Source organism: Squalius cephalus (genome assembly GCF_949319135.1).
Source record: "Squalius cephalus genome assembly, chromosome: 6".
NCBI classification, from domain to species: Eukaryota; Metazoa; Chordata; class Actinopteri; order Cypriniformes; family Leuciscidae; genus Squalius; species Squalius cephalus.
In genome coordinates, this window is record NC_137127.1 from 6,928,815 (window position 1) to 6,948,211 (window position 19,397).

Here is a 19,397-nt window from a genome sequence, read left to right on the forward strand (position 1 = left end):
GGTACTTTACACATGCCAGGAGTAAAATGTAATATCAATTTCTTACAGTATTGAAACGGGTCCCAGCTCTTTCTCTTTAGGTCCTGAAAAGGGACCCCTTGTCTCTGTGTATAGTATTTATTTGGATGTCTGTGTGGCTTTTCTCAGTCTGTATCTTGATGCTCTGCCCTTTATAGTTTGTTCTCTTTGCTAGCGAATTTGACACCAGCGTCTGGCCTTGGTTTTGTTAAAACATGTACCTTGCCAGAATCAAACACCTTCGAAGGTCAGGACACATGTACCGCAAAGAGGTGACTAGTGATTTAACAGCCTTAATGTAATTACATCTACAATATACAATGAAGTCCAGTTATAAAAAGGTTATTCTGTTCATGTGTCATATTAAACATTACTTCCTTTTTGCATTTTGACTATTTCAATGGTTTGGAAGGAAATCCTCTCACAGAACATAAGAGATAAAAGACTGAGACCAACTATGAAAAGCTCTCTTGTCTTGCCACTGGTGTTTCTCTTCTGATTTGACAACCACGTTATTTGTGTAGTGTGCTTATTAATCCAACGCTATCTCACGACGAATTCGTACGAGTGATTAAAAGGTGGCTAATTGCGACCTCACTCATACGAATTCGTACGATTTGTCTAAACCCACGCGATGGTTAGGTTTAGGGGCGAGGTCAGGGGTAGGTCATTCGAATTGGACAACTCGAAAAACATGTACGATTTAGCAAAACTCGTAATAATTCGTACGAGTGAGTTCGTATGAATTCGAACGAATTAGCCACCTCGTAAAATCCGTACGAATTGCTGTGAGATGTTGTGTGCAGTTGGAAGCACTAACTTCATTAAACATACTTTATTGAATATTTTGCTGGGATTTGAGCCAACAGTTTCAGAGGAACAGCTACAGAAGGGGGAAAAAAGTAAAGATCAACGATGTGAGAATCACTAGGGGATTGCCGAGGTGTCCAAACCAACAGCAATGTTTCCTGTGGTGTCAGGTAAAGCCCTCCATCTTGTTCTTTCTTGCTTTGCCAATCTTCCTTTAGTCAAGGACTGCGCTGCACTCAGTGATATCTGTATTTTATTAGGTTGTCCTTTGGATTTTCTCCTGTGGTTAAAGTTGTTGTTTTTCCTGGTCAAACAGTATTCGTTCCAAGATTTAAAATTTCCAGTGGTAACTTCATGAAAACAAAACAAAAATATTGTTTCAATGACTCTGAAACCCTGCCAAAAGGAAAAACTATTGATATGGTGTCCTTAACTGATTATAGACATCCTCAACATTTGACTAGTTTGTTTTCCCAGGCAATGTTCTTTCCTCTTGTTTAAAGTCCCACTGAAGGCATGCCTATTCAGAATGTTTTAATGTGTTACATTTTTTATTTTTAAACTGTTTTAAATAGTTAATTTAGTTAGTTAAAATCATCACGAAATCAAAATGTACAATTCTTGTTTTGTCAGGAATATTTCAGCATTTAGCCTATTATAAATTAGTTATCCGTGCACATCATTATTTTTTTTTCAAATTATTTAGTTTATTCAAAATGACTACAATAGATAAGAAAAGACTGTCGCAACACTGCCGACTTTAAATGTAATAAAATAGTAGACTGTAATTATAATTATTTTTTTAATTCCTAAATTATACTTTTCAGTGGCACTCTAGTCCTCCATTCAGCCTGTGCTCAGTGCTTAAGGAAATGGGTTATCCAAACAGCTACACTAATGCTGATTTTGTAAACACTGGCTTGAATGTTCACTTTAAGGCTTGTGAGAATACACATTTGCTGCAATTTGATTTACCTCAAGCATACACCCACACTCCTGACCTGTGCTACATTTGAAAGCTGAGACTGAATGTTGTATAATTCAGCTTTCTAAACATTGTTTATTTATGTGAGAATACTCATAGGGCTCATTGTCTATAATTGGTCAATTTATTTGCTGACAGACCTTTGGCTGGCAGAGAAATTTGCAAAAAAAAAAAAAATTTCATGTATAAAAGAACTGGAGAACATCTACCTGAAATAACCCTTTTAGAGCATGAAGCTGAATCCAATTACAAATGGATCTTTTGTGCATAAAAGTTGAAAACAAGCACTTTGAGGCAGTTTAGCTCAGAGAAATAGTGATTTCATGATTTGTAATGCCCCATAAGTGCACTTTCCCCTAAATATCCTTAAGATTAGAGCAACTTTGCCAATGATCTTGTTTGCATACAGTGTATTTATTATGGCCTGAGGCTGATTATGCTGTGTTCATTCTGACAGAGGATTTCATGCATCATAAATTAAGGAGAAGATGAGGACGCCATCGTGAGGAGGTGCTGTCACACATAGAGAAGACGGAGCTGATGTCAGTATAAACAGTGAGCGCTCTGTTTAACTAGTGCTTCTTTCTTCTGTATGACAATTTTGCTGAAGGCTAAGTTAATTCAAAGTGTAACTCTGAACCATTTAATCCCTGTTAGTTCTCTAGCCCACATCTTCTCAGTGTCCCTGCCTAGACATTTGGACTCACACCTATGTCTTTATCAAAATTCAAGGGACGTTTCATTAACTGTGTCCGAAAGCTGAGAAATGCTGTTTTCACATAATGGAGGTAGAAAGGAAAGCGTTACATACTAAGATGCCTTCATGTTGGTTTCTCAAGGCATTATAAAAAGACGTATAACACATGATATTCCTGTTCCACAGTGGTTATTTGCCAATATTTTTTGGTCGATATTGGATATTTAATTGTGCATGGAAATTTCCCCAATTTTTTATTTGTTTATTATTTTCGTCATATAACATACATTTAAATTCCATCTTTAAAAACACTAATAACGTAATAAATGCTAAATGTAATCTTTTACAAATCTCAAAATAAATATATATATTTTCATACTGAATCACTAAATTTACTTTGACCACTTAATTATTTACTTTACAAAATGGTACACAAAATTTTAGCGGTCGAATCCCCTCCCAAGGTTTTTTTTTATTTTATTTTTTTTGCCTAACAGCCTAAAAATGGCTTTTTTGGTTAGTTAATAAAATTGAAAGAAGACGATACATATACAGCAAGACAATATAGATATCATTTCAGTCTCGAGACTTCTTTTAACTTGAGCGCCATGTTTTTAGAATGCTGTGTTATGCGCGAAACACTGCAAGAGATGCGAGCACATCAGTTAAAGACGTCCGTCTAGCTTGTGTTTACATTGGAAAAACTATGGAAAAGTAGTGCAGTGAATGGAAAAATGTGTTCTTTGTGCTTCAACTTCTAAGTGGTTGACCAATCAAAACACACTGGTCCAGCCGACCAATCAGAGCACATCGCGCTTTTCGGAAGGAGGGGCTTCATAGAGACAAGAACTAACGTAAGCGTTACTGGCAAAATCAAAACTTTGTAAAAGAGCATAATATGGCCTCTTTAATTGTTAATCTTTTATTTTAACTGTGTTTTATTAATATCTATTTATTTATAAAAATAATTATTAGCTTATCCTACCAGAATTTTAATATCCCTGCATCTCTACTTTAAAAATGTTGTGATGGTGCTTGTTTGGAACCGGTTTCGCAGGAGGAACTTTCAGACACAAACACCGCCTGTTTAGCCATTGACAGACCGGGCAGTGAGGCAGCTGGCTTCATTTTTGGACACAGCCAATATACCCACTAAATATCCTCTTAAATGGCTAGTCGTGAATTAAAACATTTCCATCTCTTCTGAAAGTTTTACCATGGTAATATTCAGCAAGATCCACGAAGCAACTGTTTTGTTTCGTTAAAGAGTTTAGTATCATGGGGTTCTGGCAACTAAATCAAAGCTCTGCCAATTAAAGCTTGGCATCTTTGACTTCTCCCTGCAGCTGTGAGCATGTCCTGTCTGTGTATTAAAGGTCACTCTGCAGTGGGCCAGCTGGCCGGTGAAAACAGTCTTTGTAGTGAGTGCTGGAGACAGTGGGGCCTCAGAGGCCGAAGCACTACCTGCACCTCTGTGTTCGAGTGGAGGCGTGTCATTACACACAGATGGCTGCTGCTTCCTCTGCTGAGCTAAACAGCTCTGTGTTTCACTGCCTATTTGTCTCGATCTACCTTTCTTCCTCTTTCTCTCGATCTCGTTTTCACTCTCTTTCTCTCTACTAAACAAACACACTTTTTGGGATATCATTACAGCTGCTAATATCATGCTAAAATCATTGCAGCTGAAAATAGCGTATAGTCCTTGTTGCATTACAAACAGTGCAGATGTATTAATGCTACTTTTAGTCCAAATACATTTTTTAAGAGGTGAAGTGAATTAGGGTCACCAAAATTGCTAAAATAAATAAATAAAATAAACAGGTTTCTCAAACACTAGTCTTCTATTTGTCAGACAAAGGCCCTGATATTAAGACGCATTTTGGTCGATCGGACCACAAGTGGACGAAGCTAAATGCAGGTGTAAACGGGGTCTAAAACGTTTTGAGCTTGTCCACTTTCAACCACTTCCAGAGGTAGTCGAAAACGAATTCGACCGGACTGCTTTCGATGTGTAAACACTCATGTGGGCGAATGTGTTGTTCGAACAGCCACAAAAACGGTCTATTCTCTGCCTACTGACCTAATGTGTAAACATTATGGGAAGCCAGGCGTAAAGAGACAAGTTTGTTTTGAAGAAGTGAAGCACATTGTTCTCTCACCATTCCTGATTTCTAACACACACGCTCACAGCGTGATCTTGAGGCTGTCAGAGCAGAAACGAAAGCTGCTGCTCTCCGTGTGTTTTTCAGTCGTCTCCAGGCATGCTCATATGTAAATTGCGTGAGCTTATTTCTTCCATTAGATCGAAAAATCAGAAAAATCCCATACATTTACCCGCCCATAGACCCTCTCCTCGAAGAAATCAGGACAGAAGTGGTTGGAAGTGGACAAAAGAGACTGATTAAAACACCAGGTGTAAACATGTATGTGCCTCCCTCGTCTACTTGTGATCCGATCGACCAAAACGCATTTTAATACCAGGGGTAAACAGGCCCAAATTGATAGTCCTTCCCCCAAACTCACACCATTGGTTAAACCAATGTTGTTGGGCTGTTCGCACTTTTTATGCTGTATTCTGAGAAGGGTTCCCCTACTTTAAATGATTTGTTTGCAATTTAGAGTAATCATTTATGTCATAAACTAAATAAAATAAAGGTTCCAAAAGGGGATTTTCACAGTGACACTGCCTTATTTGGTCTAAATAAGGCTGTCCAATTTCTTTATTTGAAAACGGATTATTTTGCAGGCTTTTTAGTGCAATTTTAGCTGATTTTAATGTAGTGTTTTGGACCGTTCAATGTCAAGACAAAAAACAGTGTTGTCCTTCCAACATAGCTTCTGTGTCCCATTTCTCATCTGTTAGTACATTCTGTTAATGCAACAGAATGTTTCAGTAATTCCAGATATTATGTTCTCTTGTGTTCTTAAATGGCCTGATTTTATGAGTTACAAGTCTTGTCTTGTGTTCTGAGGGGTATTAGATCATTGTGTTGTAAGTCATTTATGGGCTTGCTGTGGCTTGGCTGTACACAGATAAAGGAGGTGATTACAATGTGTGAGGAATGCTAGATGAGGCCCTGTCAACTACAGGGCAAATATTGTCTCAAAGTTCATGATTGCTGTGAAATTATCACATTGCACCTGAGTCTGTGCTACAACTTTGCACAGGAAACAAAGCAGCACTTCTTGTTTCTTCAAAGACTCAAGGGACGGTCGCACTATATACTTTAAGCATGTTCCATTAGTTTGGAAACTGCAGTAAAGGAGATCTAACACACTTTGTGGTGCCTTTAAAATTTTTTCCAACACAACAATAATAATAATAATTCCAAAATGTAAAACTATACAGTCTGCTTCACTTTCCTGCAAAGTTTGTTTACGCTGTGATTTATTGATCTTCTATTAGCCACACGTTTTCACGTGATGTGTATTCATTCATAGGTCAGAGTTCAACAAACTTTGCAATGCAGCGAAATGAGCTTATGTTTCTGGTCTCTTGCATTTGCATGAATGTGAATGAAAGACAGTGGAACAAAAAGCAATGGGTCTCATTCATGAAACACGAGCAGAACAAATTTTTGTGTAAATCGTGTGTAAAGTGGTTCTGGCATAAATTTTCGGATTCATTAAAATGTTCGTATTTTCCAAATGTTAGGTACGAAAGAAATCTACACCTGCTCCCAGCCACGCGTAAATAGTGCGTTTAACATCCGAACGTTTTGCTCATTAATAAGGCTGCATTTTAATTCACCTTAATCGGGTACATATTTACACAGCATTTTGAAAAATATAGTAATTACATAGCCTACGGTTTTTCTTTTTACTTTTATTATGAGAGCCAGTAATAGCATCTGCAAATGGAACACAAGTCCGCAAGTCACAAGTGTTGCAGTCAAGCTTCATGTCGAACCATTTTCTTTTCACTTCTGGGACAGTTCGATTAACAGATGAAACTCCATTAACTGCATCTGTAATATGCTGCCAAGCTTCCTTTTTTTTAGGACCTGATACGCCACTATGTACTCTTGAAAATAAAATGTGCCGTTTTGAATGAACTTCTGATAATAAAATTTCAATTTCTGCATCTGAGAAATTTCTCTTTTTCATTCGCTTTTGAGAAGACATGTTGAAATCCTTCGTTTGGTGTCATAATATGATGCCCATATATAGTTGTCAGTCGGATTTAATGGGCGGGATTTATGGTAATTGGGAATGAGCGTGCACGCGCGTCCCATTTACGACTGATTGGAATTCATTAACACACACACACATTTCACTATCACATCTGACGTTTACGAAGTATTTCAGGAGAAGAGTTTTCGGGAAGGTCTTTTCAAATCACTCACATATTTACTCGTATATTTACGAATGTTTCATGAATGAGACCCATTGTGTAAATGCCCCTTCAGGAGGAACGCAATATGGAAAGAGACTTTCAGGATGAAGAATGAATTTTCCTTATTTTATCAGCGTTTTCATAAATTTCTGACAGTGTTGACAAAAAGGAGGGAAACTTTATAATATTCAGTGTATATACACTGTTGAGCCAAAACATTATGACCACCTACCTAATGTTATGTTGGTTCTCCACATGCTGCCAAAACAGCGTCGACCCACCAAGTCATGGACTCTACAAGACACCTGGAGGTGAAGCAGATCCTTCAAGTCCTGTGAGTTGTGAGGTGGAGCCACTGTGGATCGAACTAGTGGGTCCAGCACATCTCACTGATGCTCAATTGGATTGAGATCTGGGGAATCTGGTGTCCAGGGCAACACCTTGAACACTTCATGCTCCTCAAAACCGTCCTGAACAATGTGTGCAGTGTGGCAGAGTGCTTTATCCTGCTGAAAGAAGCCACTTCCACCAGGGAACACCATTGTCATGAAGGGGTGTTCCTGCTCTGCATCAATGTTTAGGTATGTGGCACGTGTCAATTTACATCCACATGAATGGCTGAACTCATGGTTTCCCCGCAGAACATGCTCAGAGCTTCACACTCCCTCCAGTGGCTTGTCATTGTCCTACAATGATCCTGGTGCTGTCATTTCCCCAGGTAAACGGCAGACACGTACATGGCCATCCATGTGATTTAAAATAAAATGGGACTCATTGGACCAGACCTTCTTCCACTGCTCCAAGGTCCAGGTCCGATGCTCGCGTGCCCATTGCATTCAACGGTGGACACTGGTCATCATAGACAGTCGGATTTGTCTGCAGCTGCGCAGAAGAGTGTGATGAACTGAACTGTGTGTTTTGAAACATTCCTACCGTAACCATCATTAAAATTTTGTATGACTTTTGAAGTTGTGCCAGTGTAGACCTTCTGTTGGCTCAGACCAGACGTGATGAGCTTTGGTCGCCCAACACCCCGTCACCGGTGGTTTGTCCCTCCTCGGACACTGTTGGTAAACTCTCACCACTGCTGACCGGGAGCAACACACAAGCCTCGCTGTTTCAGAGATGCTCAGGCTATGCCTTGCCATAACAATTTGGCCCTTGTCAAAGTCGCTCAGATCTTTATTACTGCCCACGTCTCTTGCGTTGATTACAAGAACTGATTGTTTGCTTACCAACAAATTTCTTTCTTTGTTTTTATTATTATATTTGAATCTCCGTGAAGTATTTATTAATGGTCTGAAGACAGGTTTGTTTAGGGGTAATGGGTGATAATGCAACAATTTTGATAAAATAAAGAAAAATCAGTTGAAATGAGGCTATTTCAAAAACTAATGGAACGGAAAATTGTGGGACATCTTTTGCCCATTGCCTTAAGATTAAAAATGCCAAAGAGAACATTAAATACGAAAAGCATAAATGTCTATGAAATGTAAAGGCATCTTAAGAGAAGCCTCGAGTCAGATAACTGTTCATTTACATGTTTGCCATCAAGTCTCTGCGGAGGTTTCCATGGTAATCTAATGGCCATTCCATCTCTAAAAAAATCACCTGACCGAGAGAGAGCAGCGTGCAGAACAAACATTCATTCATCATGTCACAGCCATACATAAAATCCAGCCTATTACTGATCATTTTTCCGTGGGGAAAAAGACTTCTGTGTATATATATATAAACTGAATTTATAGTTAACTAATAGTGAAATTAGTTAACTTACAGAAATCATTTACTTGCAATATATCACAGAACATAACTTGTGACTTTGAAATGATTATTAATGACCAATGAAATGTGAAATGCATTAATTACTTCTGTGAGTGACAGGAGGGACAGTGTATCTGCTTGGATCTGTTTAATTCTGTTGATGTCGATCCTCATCCGCAAACTCTGCCATGATTGATGGACAAAGAAAGACATCCAAAACAAGGTATTTGCTTTTACTGAATTAATATTAAATTATAAATGAATAATTTAAAAATGTATTATCTACTTTACAATTGTGATGCAGTTTTGAAGTTTGAATCATTTGTACAGAGGCATGAGGTCAATCTGTGATTTTCAAATCACTTTTTTCATAGGTCAGAGTTCACCTGGTCTTGCATTGCCAGGCAAATAGTCAGCTCCTAATTGCAGTTTATCATTGAAATCCTAGTTCAGACCTAATCCGTGTATATCCAGTTGGAATCGGATCATATTCATATTCACTTGCAAAGGAACGATTCGAGCGCCGTCTTCTGTTCTTCTTTTAGATAAAAAGCCAAGTCTAACTCGTTCATTGTAGCGACAAAAGCCGTTTCAAACAACTGCATTCATCCATAGCCATCTTGCAAATGAATTGTAGAGCTCTCTAATTCAATTCTTACTAGTAAAAATGCAATTACGACGAGTAACGCTGGGTACAATTTAAGCTAAAACGGCTTGCCATAGGCTGGCTCCTTGTCCTTGACTTATAACAAAACAATGTCTAAAAGCTGCTATGTGACAAGGTGTACAGCAAACAAGCTAAATAACCCAGAAATAATTTTTTATAAGCTGTCGACCTAAAAAAAATGTTTCAGGACATAAAAGTGGATCAGTTGAGACGTTTATTTAAACATTTATTTCTGGGTTTTTTAGATGGTTTGCTGTACATCTTGTCACACAGCAGCTTTTAGGCATTTTTCTGTCTTTTGTTATAAGTCATAAATGACAAGGAGGCAGCCTCTCGCAATGCAAAGTCAATGGAGACCGTTGGATTGCCCCCCCCCCCCCCCCGGTGGGCGTGGTCTTCAGATTATGACGCGTTGCGCTCTGTCTCTATGCACATGTTAGCTAACGCGATCATCAAATATTAAACGGCATATAAATCAAAACTGCCTAACGTTACCCAATGAAATGACGACCCAGGAAGAGGTACCTAATTTTAAGCTTTGGGGGTGTTGATGGATGCAATCTATTCGGTCAATGTTTTGGTCATCGTTCTGAATCCGAACAAGTGTTGTAGTCTTTGACAAAAACACAGTTTCCTCAGGTTTTTGTTCAAAAGTTTTGTTTATATATATATAAAAAAAAGAATGCACGAAGCTAGAAATAAACAATTATTTATGCATATTTATTTATTTAGCATAAAAGCAGAGTTTCTGTTCTTTTGATATAGTGTGTGTTCAGATATTCATACAGCAAAATATTCTGGGGGCCATGAAGGTTTTGTGAAAATGATCAAAATTGCTGGCGATGGATTAAAAAAAAAAAAAAAGGTTTATATTAACATGCAAAGCAATTAAATATGAGCTATACCCAAGATGAAAAATCACATCCCAGAGAATGTATTTGGCTCACCAACTGTAACATAGCTAATAAGATTCTCAAGCCTCCTCTGTTAAAATAAATTGGTTATATATAGCAGAGATATATTCAGGCCTGTTTTTTTGTTGTTGGTTTTTTTCAGGTCCAGTTGGTGACGTGCAATGTGAAATACAGTCAGTCTGGTGTGTGAAAAGCAATGGCAGCGGTGCTCCATAATTAAGCCTCAGCAGAGCCTCCCAGCAGGGGTCTGGAATGTGCGGTACAGCGTGTCCTCGGTGCTGTGAGAACGTGTGGCGGCCGGACAGACATGCGTCTTTGCTCCTCCTTGTGCCTCAAGTGAGTTGTGCTCATTGACAGCTGTTGCTTTGATGACAGGCGTGGCTGCTCGCTACAGAGACGTCCAAGAACGTCTCAAAGCCCTCTGCGGACACTGATGTAAGCTCCGTCATGCACTATTATATTGATTAAATGCCACTGAGAGTACAAGCAAGGATAAGACAGTCAGCCTAGAACATAAGGAAATCATGTGATTTGATATGCATAATTTTTGGGGATGCGTAAAACATTAGTTATCAGCTGATATTACTGATCTTTGTCACGAATCAGTGTCACCCGTATTTGATTGCGCATGGTCATATCCCCTATTTTTATAATTAGATTAGATGCAATACAATCAGATGTATCACTAAGAGAATATGAATGTATTTTTTGTTACAGATGACTAATTTTAGTTTTTGTTGTATTTTTTAATTATTGTGACAAAATAAATATTTTTTGAATCTGCCAAAACCTTCTTTTTGTTTAGGTCATAGTTTTAATATTGGTGCATCACGTATTATTAATAATACAATAAATAATTGTGTTGTATTATTTTAAATCATTTTATTTATGACAAAATCAAGAATTTGAAAAACTGCAAATTATGGGTTATCAGCCAAAACATAAAAATAATTATCCTCTTATTGTTTTGGTCATAATTTTAATATTGGTGCATAACCAAGAAAATCTGAATTAATGATGCATTTTTTTTTATACTGATCATTGATTTTAGTTGTTACTGTATTATTTTAAGTTATTTTGACAAAATAAAGAATTTTAAGACTGCAATTTATCAGTTAAATATGAAAATCCTCTTATTGTTTCAGTCATAGTTTTAACATTGGTGCATCACCAAGAAAATCTGAATAAGCAATGCAACTTTTATACTGACCACTGATTTTACTTTTACTGTATTATTTTAAATTATTTTGAAAAAAAAAGAAATGTAAGAACTGCAATTTATCGGTTATTGGCCAAAACATGAAAATAATGATCAACTTATTGTTTCAGCCGTAGAAATTCTGAATGACCAACCCAAGTTTTTCCCCCCTGGATGTTATTTTATGTTATTAAACAAACACACACCCTGAGAGTTGTTCTTGCAATGGAAGTCTCAGGCACATTTTTATTTGTTTGCATGAAGCATTGTGGCGACAGCTGTTGTCTGTGATAATCGACAGCAGAAAGATCTGTCAAAATTGTATTTATTCTGGAATGTTCAATTTAAGATTGTCTAGTCTAGTATTATTATAGTGACTATCTTTTTTCCTCATGAGCCATTCTTTAGAAAGAGAACCAAGGTTGTGAGGCAGAGTAACATTATCACAGCCAGAGTTCTAGAAGTTTGTACAATAATTCGGTTCCATTAAGACCTGCCTTAATGGACACACAAAGAAAGTGGCCCCATGAAATGTCAATTACAGGCCACACTTACATTCTCTCCTCTATTTTCCGGTGACCATGGCTCTAATCGTTACAGACAGAAAGAATCCTCTGTAGTTAGTGTTGTGTTAGGCACCTTCTTTTCCTTCAGCAGTCCACGCTGCTGACCAAGACTGACGGCCAGCTAATAAAGGAAGACCTATACTCGTCCTGGCTGGGCTGGTTTTTCATTTGAAGCTCACAGTGGGGCTGAGCGATTTAGTTCTATTGCAGCGTTTTGTCTGTATCAGTGAGACTTCGGAGGTCATTCAGGTCCGTTCAGTCTGTTTGTACAACAGTTAGTCTTGTTTGACACTCCAAGAGTACTGACAATATTGGTTACACTTTATAGTAAGGTCTCATTTGTTGAGTTAATGAGTTAATGCATTAACTTACAATGAGCAATATATTTTTACAGCATGTATTAACCTTTGTTAAAGGTACAGTAAGTGATTTTTGAGAAGCACTGATGAGATTTGAAATCGGCATCCAAATAAACACACCCCTCCCTTCATAGCTTGCGCAAGTATGGACAAATCAGCTTTAATTCAACAACAGCATATCATGGTTCTATGAAACACTAAAACACAATGTATTACTCACGAATCGGGAAACAAAGCAACCTCGATGTCTGTTTTCAGGCCTTCCTGCTTAGTTCTCTACAGCACTGGAAAGCTTTCCCAATATTTTTCCACAGTGCATTAACTAATTTCAACAGATACAACTTTTGATCTGAAAAACGTTGAGATTAACATGAATAAAAATTAATATATGTTATAGAAGTATTCTTAATTGTTCGTTCATGTTAACTAATGTCAACAAATGAAACTTTATTCTAAAGTGTTACCATAATATCATATGAAATTTTTATATTATACACTGCCTGGCCCAGAAAAAGTTTAGAAAAAGTCTAATGCTTAAAAGTCTATGATTGGATCATTATTGCAATGATTATTATGTTTCTAGCATGTTATAATGTATGTTTGGCAATAGTTCTTTTAACCCTAATTGGTGAAGTGTGTAGCTTTTCATTTCTTAAACAACCATGTCGGAAGACACATCATATTATTATATTTTATAATAATATATAAATTATTTTTTTCCTTTTTTTATAATAACCCTGAAGTGACAAGTTGGTTGTTGAACGTTGATTAATTCTGTTGTTTTTTTTCTTTCTCCCTGAGGCAGTCTTTGACATACAGTTAGAAGTACTGTTTGTGTGCCAATTAGGGCTGGGCGATATAGCCAAAAATAATATCATGATATTTTTTACCATATCATATTTCCTCATATTTCTAAGACTTTGAGAATGAATGTAAACGTAAACTAGTTTGTTCACAATTGAATTTAGGGCCCCTTGGAATCCATTTGATTATTTATTTTTTTCTTTGATGCATGTAAACATGTTGTAGGAGACTCCAAAACAACATTAGGAAACTTTAAAATAGCATAAGGCACTTTAATACAAAATTATATAAACTTTATCAATTTAATCAAGCTTTAAAAATTTAATCAATTGAAAATATAACAATTAATTTACAACAAAACATTGCATTTTTACTTTCTGCCAAATAAGATGCTGCACAACAGAACTGTATAAAACATGGATGAAAAAATATCTTGGTTACTTGATATTCCTTAGAAATAATAATGTTATTATTATTACCCTGAGAAGTATTTTAGAAGTATTTTAGTATACAGTAGTGATATATTTCTGTCATAATTTCTTGAAGCAAAACCCGAACTTTTATTTTGAAAGTTTGTCGTGAAGATCTTTCAGTTTTAGTTTCAGTTTCAGTGTGTATTTGACGGTAGTTTTTTTCTCAAATAAAACGGTGAAAAGCTTGTGAAGTGACTCTCAAAGCATCTCTGGAGATCAAGTTCATGTCCTCACAATGCTGAAAACACCGTGAGCGTCACGTGTGTGAGTTTGTGTATCAGACGAAACCACGCCATTCATTCACACAGAGGCTCAAAAATCTCTTCTTATCGACACGCACTGACTGACTATTGTCGTGTTTATTTCTGCTGTGTGATAGGTTGTTTGATTATTCCATATTGAGTAAAAATGTCTCACGTTATCATCGTTATCGATGTAAATTTCATCGCGATCTCGATATATCGTTTATCGCCTAACCCTAGTGCCATATATTAGCTACACTACAAATCTGCTGGGGAAAGATTATTATTATGTATTAGTTTGATGACTTTTCTGCACAATTTCCTTTAAAATGTTGTCCAAATATGAATCTTTAAATTAATATCAAAATATAAGATGTCACTGACTTTATGCTGCTTTTTGTTAGCATACTTTATTTATTTAGTTACTTAGTTTGGTTACCATGTTCTTTTTGCACCCATATCTGCAAGATAATTCTGCGGTTTAACCTTGCTGAAAGGGTTCAGCTAATTGATTTCTTGCCATTGCACAAGTTCTGCAATTCGTCGTGACAACATATCAGTCGGGTTTGCTGAAGCATTGTGTGTGTGAGCATGCATTCGTGGTGAGGTGTGAAAGTCCTCACTCAGCGATGTGACCGCTGGGATAATATGGGAAATAATAACCCTGTCTCAGCTGTCACATCCAATCAGAGTGCAGAATCCAGCAAAGTGCTGAGGAAAAGCTTTCAAAGTCTTCTCTGCACATATGTGTGTTTATGCACAGTATCTGGGAGATTTGACCACCTGCACCGCCAAGTGTCTATTTTTACACTCCCTGCAGCTGATCCGCCATGAAGTGGAGATGAATGTTGTTCATGCAGTGTGCTGGTACTAGCCAGTCTGTTCGTGAACAGTGTAGGAGGGCAGTACGCCTGCTTCTCGGCTCAGCAATTTGAATGTGCTGTCATTCATAGGGTTATATTTTCAGGTGATGTGTTGCACATTTGGATTTGCATTAAAATTTGGGCTACCTGGAAATGTTTTAAAGGGGTGGTATAATGCCCTTTTCACAAGATGTTAAATAAATCTCTGATGTCCCCAGAGTGTGTATGTGAAGTTTTAGCTCAAAATACCCCACAGATATTTTTATATAGCATGTTAAAGTTGTCACTTTTTGAGGGTGAGCAAAAACGCACCGTTTCTGTGTCTGTCCCTTTAAATGCAAATGAGCTGCTGCTTCCGGCACAGAGGGCGGAGCTTCAACAGCTTTTGTCCTTAGCAGCTTCGATTACCTCACACAGACATGCACTGAAAACTTTTAGCCTTTTATGTTCAAACCGGAGTCAGAAAGATGGAGAGACTCAAGAAGTGACAACATTTCTGAATGGTTAGTTGATGAATTTATGTAGCTTATGTGTAGTTATCATCTAGTCATTGATTAGCATATTCTGCCTTGACAATCTATAAATCGGGTTCCGGGGGCGGGGTTTATGTAAATATTGGGGTTGGTGATGTCACTAACCCGGGAGGAATGTCGTGTAGTCCCTACCAGCCGTTTGTTGTAGTCCTTAAAAAGCAATTTCTTAAAAAGAAAATATCTCCCTTTGCTTTGAACTTTGAGTGTTGTAACTTTGCAGATGTTGTTTATGCTCAAACAGCAACATTACACACTAACTAAAGTTCGAAAAGTGAAATTATAATCAACCACCCCTTTAAATCACATTTTCAGTGACATTAGCCGATATAATTGTATTGCACATTATGGTGGATTATGGACATTCTAAGCCAACAGTGATTATTTTAGGGATTTTTTTTTTTTTTTTTTTTGGTGTGGACCATTTACTACTTAGGCTGTTAGAAAGCTTAGAAAACAGCTTAAATATTTGTATATCTTGTTGTAGTTGCGGTTGTGATCAGTGAAATAGAAGTTGCTGAAGCACTGCCATTTACTGTGCCTTCTAACATTTCCACCCATAAACAAAACCACATGTTTCTGTAGTTAATAGCCTTGCTCAGGGACTGGCCTAGCGATGTACAGACAGGACCGGTTTTATTGTTTGAAGTGAAGATTAGATGCAAGACATTCTTCCTAATCTGTGTACAAATATTGCTTAACCCAAATAATAGGCTTTAGGTTGCTTACAGCAATTGTGGAACAGTGTTTCACAATGGTTCAATAAAACTTTCAACAGAGCCGTTACAGGTGCACTGAAATGTCCTAGAGGTTGTTAAGCTATTTGTCAAATGTGTTACTATAATAATCTGATTACTTAACTTTAGAGACTGTGTGTGTGTGTGTGTGTGTTGTATATCTATCTTTGTGAGGACATTCATTGACAATGCAATCTCTAGCTCCTTACTATAACCCTACCCATCACTAGTGCCTAAACTGAACCCTTACCCCAAACCCGATTATAACCTTATACCTAAACCAAGTCTTGACCCTCAAACAAGCCTTTAAAGAGCTCTCAGAAAGTGAGGACCAGCCAAAATGTCTTCACCTTACTCTCGTTGTCCTCATTCCAATGGCCTAAAACTCCTAAAAGCGGTCCTCACACACACACACACACACACACACACACACACACACACACACACACACACACACACACACACACACACACACACACAGACACACACACACTGTTTGAAGTTTCAAACCCATTGAAAAGTTTAGGATCAGCAAGATTTGTGATGTTTTCTTATCTTATTTATTTAAAAGAAATTCATACATTTTTATATAGCAAGGATGCATAAAATCAAAAGTGACAGTAAATACACTTAATGTTACAAAAGATTTCTATTAATAAATGCTGTTCTTTTGAATTTTCTATTCAGAAAATATGTGTCAGTTTCCACAAAAATATTAAGCAGCGTAACTGCTGGAGTGATTTAACAAACTACGTATCTACAGACTAGATATACATTTATTTTCTAATGTAACATGAATAAGAATGTGAAATACCAGCTGAAATACGCCTCAAAACGGAAAAACATCATGAGTACAAAAGGAAATGCACCTTGAAATAATAAGCACAAAATAAATCAATAAATAACAAAATAATTTAATATATGATGAAATGTTGCAATCAATAAATTTAGGCCTAATGGAAAGTTATTGCAATAAATAAATAGGGGGTGAAATTTATGTAACATAAAAAGTGACCTGAAGTACATGATCATGATACTATTGGTCAACGATCTAAGCGCATGGTCTAAAGCGCAGGGCTCAAGTTCACTTAGGGCATGTCAGAATCCACTTTTGCCAGTTTTTCGATAGGAAAAATGGTCGGCATGGTCTAAAAGGGTTGTCCCTATTCTCATAATGAGTAATTTGGGATTTAAGTGCGTTAAACCAATCAGAGTCTCATCTCCCATTCCCTTTAAATGCCAGTTGCGCTCGCGCCATGGCAGATTCGCCATTTACATGATGAAATTTGATAGTGGAAAGACCGAAGCCGTCTCCAGAGCGCAAACGGATCTGCTTGTGCGCGAGGTTAAAGTGCGCAAGCAGACCATCTACGGGACAAGCCGGATTCCGCCATATCTTTATGTACACAATAATAATCTTTTACATTGCAATCCTTTTATTTTAAATATTTGTCATGTTTGTGTGTTGCTGTGCGTCCCTGTGTGTTTAATAAGAAGAGTGTACGTGCGTTGTGGATCCGCATATAGGAGCACATTACTAACGCGGTCATTAAATAACAAAAAAAATACTGCGTACTTTAATACTTCTATAAAAAACACTTGCGTCGTCGTCGCGCTTGGTGCTGCATTGCACCGGGTGTAAGATAGGGCCCTATATGTTGAAAAGAACAATGATATGGCTTAAAATGAAAACACGCTTTGGAAAGAATCACTTCATTTTTCTGAATGGTGTTTTTAAGGGTCGTTTATAGAAATCTATGGAAATGATTGTCTGAATAATAACAGGTTTGAGTGGTGTTTGTGCTTGAGTCGAATGTCTCAATGCAATTTTACATGAATTGATCACTGCTGAAGATATGAAACCTTATTGACCCCACACTCTGCAAAGCTTCATTTTCATGAGACATTACTCCAGTCTTATATTTTCTTACTTTAAGTCAGCAACTCAACATAATAAATAACATGCAGCCAATTTCAATATCTAAAAAGTCTAGGTCAATCCTGAGGTGCATAACATTGTAAAAAAAATGGAAGATTGTTTTCATTTTTAGAGTGAATGCATACGTGGGCAATTGCTAATAATTTACAGAAAGACAGGTGCTGTGCATCAGTGACACGGAAATGCTCACACACTTCCAATGAAGAGGGCAAGATTGCTCAAGTTCATAGGATTGAACAAGCGTTCAGGTAGAGACCTGCCTTTAATCCTGTTCTAGGGGTTTGCGTGACAATGAGGCAATAGATTGCTAAGAGAAAACCTGTAGGACCGTGTAAAACTGAAGCTTTTGTTCGACATAAACAAGCCCCGTTATTTTCAGTGAGTCAGAGGCCTAGAGAACTTGTTAAGCCACTGTTGTGATTGAATTCATATGCTTTATATTATGAATGTTTTCTCTAGGGTGGGGCTTTCTGGAAAAGTGTGTAGAAATGTTTAGACTCAAGCCTTGCGTAGGCTGATCTTTTTTTCAGTTTGTGAGTTTACATAAACACCACCTTACATACGGCCTCAGTGTCTCTGTCCACGCATAGGGACAAAGAAACACTGTCCTCTGCATCACATCCTGTTAGTTAACCAGACTGACTCACCATGATGTGTGGAAAAAGCCCTCTTTGATTAGCTGAATGACCCAATGGCCCAGAAGTCACTTACTTTGGCCTTTGCTTTATTGTGGGTGCCATTGATCTTTGTCCAGAGGCTGAGAGGGTGAGAAAACCTTTCTTTTTCCAGCACTGTCATTTCAAGAGGATTGCTTGGGGACTCACCAGCGGAAACCAATGATCCAGTTAAATGTTAGTTACTGGGATATTTTGAGAACATGAAAGCATTACCATGTGGATCTGTTGAACCAACACAGGTCATGAGGAAATGCCGAATTTCAAACATCACGGTGGTGTCGTATTCAAGTCGTTGGGGAGGATTTTACTAGTTTACTCAAGGCCAGACTTTTAGGCCTGGTTTCACAGACATGGTTTAAGATTAAATCAGGATTAAGCCTCAGTTCAATTATGACATTTAAGTAGCTTTTATAAATGTGCCTTAGGAAAAAAAAAACATTACTGGTGTTATGAATATCATATTTTAAGATATTCCAGTGCAAGTTGCTTTTAGTTAAAACAGCTCAAACATGCATTTTTAAGACAAAATTAAGTTTGATGTCAATGACGTCAAATACAGGCTCTTGTTTGTCTTGTATCTGCATCTTGCAATTATGCATCCGTTAAACGGGTCGTAATGAGTGTGTGTTGGTGAAGTGGTCAAAATGATCTTGTGTATTCACGATAAATCCGCTAAAATTGCCTAAGATGCATTTATATCCAGTGGTTGAAAATGTGTTTATTTCATGGAAATCAATGAGTCAAATTTTCAAATATTTAGGCAATTTTCCTTTTTGGTTTATGTAGGATATTATTCAGAGCTCTGCCATCTGTTTTGC

General features: G+C 37.4%; 1 protein-coding gene across 1 annotated transcript in view; it reads left to right on the forward strand.

Moving 5' to 3' along the window:
- Positions 1–861: 861 nt before the first annotated feature.
- sema4ba (sema domain, immunoglobulin domain (Ig), transmembrane domain (TM) and short cytoplasmic domain, (semaphorin) 4Ba) overlaps positions 862–19,397 on the forward strand; it is a 114,563-nt gene continuing 96,027 nt past the window's right edge. Inside the window, exons 1-4 of the mRNA XM_079874618.1 lie at positions 862–998; positions 2,271–2,368; positions 8,731–8,833; positions 10,334–10,527. The gene's annotated coding sequence lies outside the window, so the exon portion shown is untranslated. The remainder of the gene's footprint in view (positions 999–2,270; positions 2,369–8,730; positions 8,834–10,333; positions 10,528–19,397) is intronic.